This window comes from Megascapheus bottae, chromosome X, assembly GCF_031878675.1.
Source record: "Megascapheus bottae isolate mThoBot1 chromosome X, mThoBot2.hap1, whole genome shotgun sequence".
NCBI classification, from domain to species: Eukaryota; Metazoa; Chordata; class Mammalia; order Rodentia; family Geomyidae; genus Megascapheus; species Megascapheus bottae.
In genome coordinates, this window is record NC_143547.1 from 19,714,478 (window position 1) to 19,722,308 (window position 7,831).

At 42.8% G+C, this 7,831-nt stretch overlaps 1 pseudogene across 1 annotated transcript; it reads left to right on the forward strand.

Moving 5' to 3' along the window:
- Positions 1 to 680: 680 nt before the first annotated feature.
- On the forward strand, positions 681 to 7,831 carry LOC150040552 (melanoma-associated antigen B16 pseudogene; annotated as a pseudogene). The gene is made up of 3 exons (XR_016533769.1): positions 681 to 792; positions 3,157 to 3,228; positions 6,383 to 7,831. The product of XR_016533769.1 is annotated as a melanoma-associated antigen B16 pseudogene (transcript).

A 7,831-nucleotide genomic window follows, 5' to 3' on the forward strand; every position in this document is an offset into this window, starting at 1 on the left:
AAAAAGAGCATGTTTTTTTTACCTCCAATTTTTTATCACATGCATTTGTCACCATCCACTTAGCCCTCATATATTCCAGTGAAACACCAATACTTAGGGAGAGATACAATCCTACATCCTGCAATTTTTGCAATAAAAGTAAGACAACTGATAATGTAACTTAATTTATGCTGGAAGTTGGAGATTGTATTACAGGGAATTGATAAATCAAAGAGAAAAGCGTTGATTGGACAATAGTGAGTATTAGAATTCCGGAAGCTGAGAACCCGAGGGTAGAGATTCAAAGCTAAACCATGTAGAAATAGTCATGAAACTGCTATCTCCTTTTAACCAGCAAAAAGCAGAAGGTAGAGCAAGGTTCAAGTGATAGAATACTAGATCTGAACAAAATAACTAAAAAGCAGCACCCAGACCCTGATTTCAAGACCCAAGATAGAGAAAGACAAAAGGGGCCAAATGGGATCTCTATGAATGTGGACTGAGGAAAGGAACGCGGTAAGCGAAGGGTCAAGGACAATTCCAGCGCCCGGCGTCAAAGCAATTGATTCTGGAACACCAAGAGCATCAGAGGAGTTCTCGAGCCACAAGAGCTCCACCTCGGCGTAAGCAAGTCAGGAGCATGCGCAGAGCACAGTTAGGCATGGGTAATCCCACATAGAGGCACCCGGATGTTGGCTGCATGTGGCAGAGACGCCTCGGCAGCCAGAGAGAGAGCCAGCAGCAAGCGACTCTCTCCGAGACTCTGCCTTGCGCTTCATGAATTTTGGCCAGAGGACAGTAGTAGCCGCCCAGGTGCGGCCCAAAGCTAAGATAAGGCTGTCACGAGGACCAAGGGGCCTCGGGGTGCAGAGGGGGGACTCGGGGTACAGAGGGGCTTTGGGTCCAAAATGGAGCAAGGCCCTAAATGAAAATGGCGACCGGGCCGCTAGCCCTGTCCAGAGGCAGCTGTGGGGCTGGGAGCTCGTGGCCGCTCTTCCTCGTGGGGCCTCTGTGGCTATGTGTGTGTGGGGAAGCATGCCCAGACCGACCAGGTCTTCCTGGGGAAAAAGGCTCCTTAGAGCTCCGCAGAGATGGCCAGAGGCATAAATATGGCAGAGGACCCCAGCCTCTGAAAGGGGAGGGGGCTGTGCAGGCTGCTATTAAGGCAGAGGTGAGGTGGGATGAGGTGGTGTTGTCAGATGGCATTGGTGCCTGGCAGGAATGGGGAAAAAGAAATCATCCCACGCAACGTTTGGTGGCAGAATAAATATGGTGGATCAGCCCTCAACTCTGAGAGGGCGGGGCAGGGGCCATGGCCTGGACATAGGAGGAAGGCATCACACTAAGTGGAGGCAATAGGGAAAAAATCGAGAATGGGGAAAGAAAATGGGTCATGATGAAATACTGCAAAGTACACCAGCAGTGTAAATATGGCAGATCAGCCTTTGCCTCTGTGAGGGAGGAGGGGCATGTGCTGATAGCGACAGCATGGGGAAGAATGTGCCATTGTAAGGGCCAGCAATAGTGTGGAAACTGGGAATGAGAGAAGAAAATGTCCCATGACAAAATATTGGCAAGTTAACTGGCAGAATGAATATGGCGGATGCAGTCAACCACACTGAGTTGTGGCTATGGTGACAGACTGGTGAGGTAGTAGCTGGAGCATGAAGGTTACTAAGGGTGGCAGTAGAGGGGTGGGAGGGGGGCAACAACAGGACCAAAATTGTGAATGGACATAAATATTCTATGAACAAATATTAGAAAAATTCACAGACAGCATAAATATGGCAGATCAGTTTATACCTATGAAGGAGGGGAAAGGAGGAGGGGGCATAACAGGGATGTTGCAGCAGTTGTCACAGTGCCAACTGAATGGGGGTTGGCACCAGGGCAGAATTGTGACTGAGTGGAAATGTCACATGAAGTATTGGAAAGTTCACTTGCAGCAAAAATATGGCGGATCTAGTCAGTGCCCCTGAGGCATGGTGAAATGCTTGGGGCCAACTGAGGCAATGCCTGTGGCAGCATGGGAGGAGGTGCCTGAATGGGGGTTTGGCAGCAGTGGAAATGGTGATGTGGAAAGTGTCCCATGAAGAAGTATTGCCAAATTCGCTTGGAGCAGAAAAGTGCCAGATGCAGTTGTTTACTCAGAGCAGCAGTAGTGATGGTGGAGGAGAGGAGTTGGAGGGGGAAAGAAGAAGGGTGGTAATGGTAATGGCCAGAAATGATGAATTTTGCTTTCATCTCTGGAATGCAGTGAATTTGGTCTCATGTAGTTTGTTCTAAAAGCAGTGAAAGAAATTTCGGACTTAACAATTGTCCAGGTGAACCCCTCAAATATTTCCTAAGTTCTATGCACCTCAAGCCAAGTAAAGTTCAGTATCAATTACCTATTCTCTATTTTGGATGTCCAGTCTATAAAGGGTCTCCAGACTTCTTTCTGGTATATCTCAGATTTATGGTCAGAATTGGAAACTAGACTTTTACAAAAAAAGATGGCATAGTACACTTTATTGAACAATTTCTAGTGTGGGGACTCCATTTGAAGGTAATTAGAATGAGCAAGTGACAAAGGGCAAATAAATGACAAAACATTCATGCCAGCGAGACCAGTAGTTTATGCCTGTGACTAGAAGTAATTAGGACACTGACATCTCAGGATTCCAGTTCTAAGCCAACCTGTACAGGAATCTCCATGAGACTCTTATTTCCAATTAACTAAAAACCAGAAGTGGAGCTCAATATTTCACTATGACTCAAAAGGTAGAAGCTACACTGAGCAAATAAGTTTAAGGATAGCAACCATACTCATACTCTCAGTTCAAGCCCCATAAAAATCTACACACACACACACATACACACACACAAAAAAAACCCTATATCATCTTGTCAGTCCTTGGGGAAGCACAGTTGTTATGGCAGGCTGTGAATATGTATATAGAAACTGGTATATAAAATATGCAAAATATATTATTGCAAAAGCTGTGCTCTGTGCTCATAGTTAAATCTTAGACCTCATGAGAATTGAAGGACACAAAAAGAAGACAATCCAGACTGCACATTCTGGAATAAGGATCATCATGGGACACTTACCTGCCTCTCTGGTCAGTCCTGGAAAACTTCTGGCCAAGATAAACACAAGCCATATGACATCATGTCATCTCTTTTCTTTTTTAGACAACTGTGGACTTTGGATCTGTATTGTGAAGTCACATTCGAAGGAAGTATTCAGTGCCTAGAGAATTCAAGGTAAGGAGTTAATTTAGAAGAAACATTCATTTCAGAACACAGTATGATACTTTGTAGGATTCTTGGGTGCATTTTCCCCTCCACCAAATGAAGAATTATGAAACAGAATAAGTGGGAGCAGACACAAAGTTTATTTAAAAGTGGAATAAGGTACCAAGGATATTGAGGGAAAGCCTCTTGATTAGTATCAGATTGTTATCAACCCCCATATGGGAGCATTGACTTATTCCCTTATGAGATCCTGTCTAACAATTAACTTGGGGGATGAATAGAGACAGATTTCTGCTGATATTTGACCTGTGCCTTCTCAACCAACTCCTGTCTAGAGACTGTTAAGCCTCTAGGGGGGCCCTGGTGGTGGTAGCATTTTCACTGTGCTCATAGAGCCTTGCTTTTATATACCTTTGGGCAAGTCTCAGCTGTTCTGGCATCTTGTTGACTCACTGTACAACTAACCCCAAGAGAAAGGATTTTGTTTGAGTCAGGGCCATTATTTCTGTTTCCTGACATCTTTAGGAAGAGAAAGGGTCATTTTCTCAATTGGGCTGATGATTTTTCCCCAAATATCACCAGAAAAAGAATGGGCATTATCTCCACCAGTACCTGTATCTTCCTATTTGGCTACTTTTTCCCTTTCTCCTCTTTCCCTCACCCCCATTTGGAACCCTACTTGTCATTAGGAAAAGAAGTCATGAGGCTATGACACATCACCAGGAGGACAGTCACAATTCATGATATGGTTAAAAAGACTTAGCAAACAGGTACCAAAATCCTATAGGAAAAAGGATACAAGCATATCCCCTCCACAATACATGTTTAGTGAAGAAAGAAATTGCTCAAAACTGCCTTTTTCAATAGAAGTTTTGCTATCTAGAGTACATATCCTTCTCCTCCCTTTTTCAATTATTTAGACAGGTCTAAAGAACAACTAAAGCTTTATAATAAGATTTGACATGATTAGTAAGGTAGAAAAAGACCCAATATATAGATTGCCATACAATATTTAGTAATTATTTTACATTATTTCATATATTTTTATTGTAATTAATAGAAGGGTTACATTATATTCACAAGGAAGAAGGTGCATTACTTCACATACATTGATACCCTTTCTCATGTCTTGGTCCCCATTTCCCTCCCCCCACCCTCACCCCTCATCTTGTTTTCCCCCCTTCCCTATCCAATTTCGAACAACCAAATACGCATACATCCAATATATCAGATTACAAAGTGAAATACTGTAATAATACGAGATAACCAAGGACAGCAAAAGAGATGAGAGATAACATAGTACATTAAGGACAACAATCACTCATTATATGGCTTTTGTTTCTATATCCTGGAGGTCCTTTCAATTACCATCATACTGTATGGCTTTATGTATCTAGGTTTTGGTCTATTGCAAATCTCTGCTAGGAGGGCCCAAGGTTTCAACTGATTATGACAAATGAGGGAAACCCATTGAGCCTATGCTCCTTTGAGTCTGGCTTTTTCATTTAATATGATTTTTTCTAAGTCTTTCCATTTCCTGACAAATGTGGCAATGCTGTTCTTTCTGACAGCAGCATAGAATTCCATTGTGTACAAATACCACATCTTGTTGATCCACTCATCAACTGAGGGACATCTGGGTTCGTTCCATATCTTTGCTATGGTAAATAGTACTGCAATGAACATCATTGTGCTAGTGGACTTAGTATGTCCTTGTTTCTGGAGGATTGGGTAAATGTCAAGTAGTGGAATTGCTGGGTCATAGTGGAGCTCTATGTTTAGTCTTTTGACTCCTCATGTCCATAGATGAAACATGCCCTAAAATCTGGGCTTGTCTCCCTTTGGGGTTACTTGCACGAACAGGATAAGAACCTATTTCCACTTATGCTTGTTCAACACCTTTCCCAGGTTCCTACTATAAGATATACTTGGACTCATTGGTCCAAGGAGCTGATCTTCTGGGTTGTCAGTTTTTGTAATTTCTTATGAATATTAAAGTGGCCAATTGAAGTAAAAAATTATCTTTTCCAGTTTCCTGTGCCTCACACCTATAATCCTAGTTACTCAAGAGGCTAAAATCTGAGGATTGTGGTTCAAAGCCAGTCATCCTTACCTCCAATTAACCAACCAAAGCCAGAAATGGAGCAATACCTCAAGTACTAGAACATTAACCTTGAGCAGAAAAGGTTATGGACAGCACCCAGGAAGGGCGTTCGATCCCCCAGTTATGGCACAAAAAATTACTTGTAAGGATAATCTCTGCTTCCTCTGTTCATAGTTCACATTGGCATATTTTTGGATAGCACTTTATTCTCTGTAAAAATGCTATTGGGACTTCATTATCTCTTTGATGGACAGCCACAATCTGGGAGTAATTGAGTAGTTTAATTTTGACCTTCCTTAGCCCTTTTAATATGCAGTATATGAAATAAATTCTCTCAAAAATTGTCGCAACTCTCTGTAGGATCTCATTGGGTTCATTTGTAGATATAGCTTAATACCATGTAGGAATTTCACAGCTCTACCCACCAGTTCTGCGCATGTAACTCTAATAGTGATTTCTTGTTCTTACCATTTGATCTAACAGTCTCTTTCTCCAAGGAAGTCAGAGTCGAATCCAACAGTAACCTGACATATTTCCAGGCTGGTTATTATACCAAGGTTAGTTGTTAGAAATTATGAAGTAGAAATGAACGAGGAGCACCTCCAAATTAGGGTATTTACTCTCACCCAGAGGGTCAATATAGTCAAAGGAAAACTTAACAATTGGCAGGAAACTATCTTCCTTATTTTTGAAAGATCAGGGATGAGTGGTTCTGGAGGTGAGAAAGTCCCCACAGAGAATAACGAAAGACATTCCAATTCTGTCTGGGACAATTAAGAAATTAGTACTACTTTCATCAGAAAAAAGAAGGGTGACAGAGCATGACTGTGACTCTATTTTGAGCCCTTAGAATGTCCCTACTGAGTTAGATGATAACGTTCTCAGGAGGGTTTTTATATGCTCATTCAGGCCATAAGATCCTCAGAAACCAGGTCAGTAGGAGACCTAGGAAGATTTATACCACACTTTAGAAATGCTTTGTCAGAGGATTGTATCAGAAGCATCACAATTGAATTTATCACCTTCCAGTAATCTCACATGTTTCTTTTATCCCCAAAGCAGTGATTCTACCTTTCCTGACTTCCTTTCCACTCTGAGTCACCATGCCCCATGATAAGGAGCATCCACAGTGTTCCCATGACGGAGATCTTCAGCATGGCCATGAGCCCCAGGGCCAAGAGGCGGCCCAGGTCTCCCAGGCTGTGGAGGAAACACTGTCCTCCCCCAATCCTGTGATGCCAAGCAATATGCAGGTGGTTCCTGTTGCTACAGGCCCCATCATTGCTGGATTTCCTCATTGTGCCAGCTTCTCTTCCACTGGCGTTCCTAGTCCCTGTGAAGGCCAATGTGATGACAGCTCCAGTAGCAAAGAAGAGGCTAACCGATCTGCCCTAGAGGCTCTTCTGGATAAGAAAGTGTCTTTCTTGATGAATATCCTGTTGGTGTATTATCATCGGAAAGAGTCAATAAGCAAAGCAGATATGGTGAAGTTTGTCATCAGAGAGCACGAGGCCCTGTATTCTTCAATCTTCAGGAAGACCTGTCGGTGCCTGGAGGTTATCTTTGGCCTGGAAGTGAAGGAAGTGGATGCCACCAACCACTGCTATGCCATCTCCATGAAAGAAGGCTTCACCTATGATGGCATGCAGTGTGGAGAAGTGGGCATTCCTAAGACAGGTCTGCTGATGTTTGTCCTGGGTGTGATCTTCATGAAGGGCCACCGTGCCACTGAAGAGCACATCTGGGAAGTGATGAAGCAGACAGGGATCTGTTGTCACAGGAAGCACTTCATCTTTGGCGATCCCAAGCAGCTCTTCACCCAAGAGTTTGTGAAGGAAAGGTACCTAGTGTGCCAGAAGGGGCCTGATAGTGATCCTGAGAAGTATGAGCTGCTGTGGGGCCCAAGAGCCTATGCTGAAACCACCAAGATGAAAGTCCTAGAGTTTATGGCCAAGGTCCACGGGACTGATCCCCCTGCTTTCCCATCTCTCTATGAAGAGGCTCAGCTTGAGGAACAAGAGAGAGCTCACACCTGAATGTCAGTCAGTGCTAGCTCCAATTCTGTGGCCACTGAAAGTTCTAGTGCCACCGCCACCAAATTTACACACACCTAAGTTAAGTAGAGGTAGTTTCTTCAGGAGCTGCTGCATGAGAGATGTTGGTGTTAAAAGAACGTAGATCTAGCAGAATGTATCATACTTTTGTTTCCTCCTTTTATGCAACTTTTACAGATAAGATACTATACCTTTCAGTATGTGTTTTGAAAGGCTCTGAATTCTAAGAGAAGTTATTAACATCTAAGTCTCAAACTATCAATTCAGTATAGTCTTATATACAATAATCTGGTGTAGTACTGTAATGCAAATCCTTTTGTGAAGCAAATTGTAAAAGATTCATTTTATTGTTTGAACTGAAGTAAGATAGCATGGCATTTCTCTACCCAGCTGTCTGGAAATTGGGAGATTTTCAGCCTTAAAATCTTTGATGCTATAGAAAGAAATAGAATAT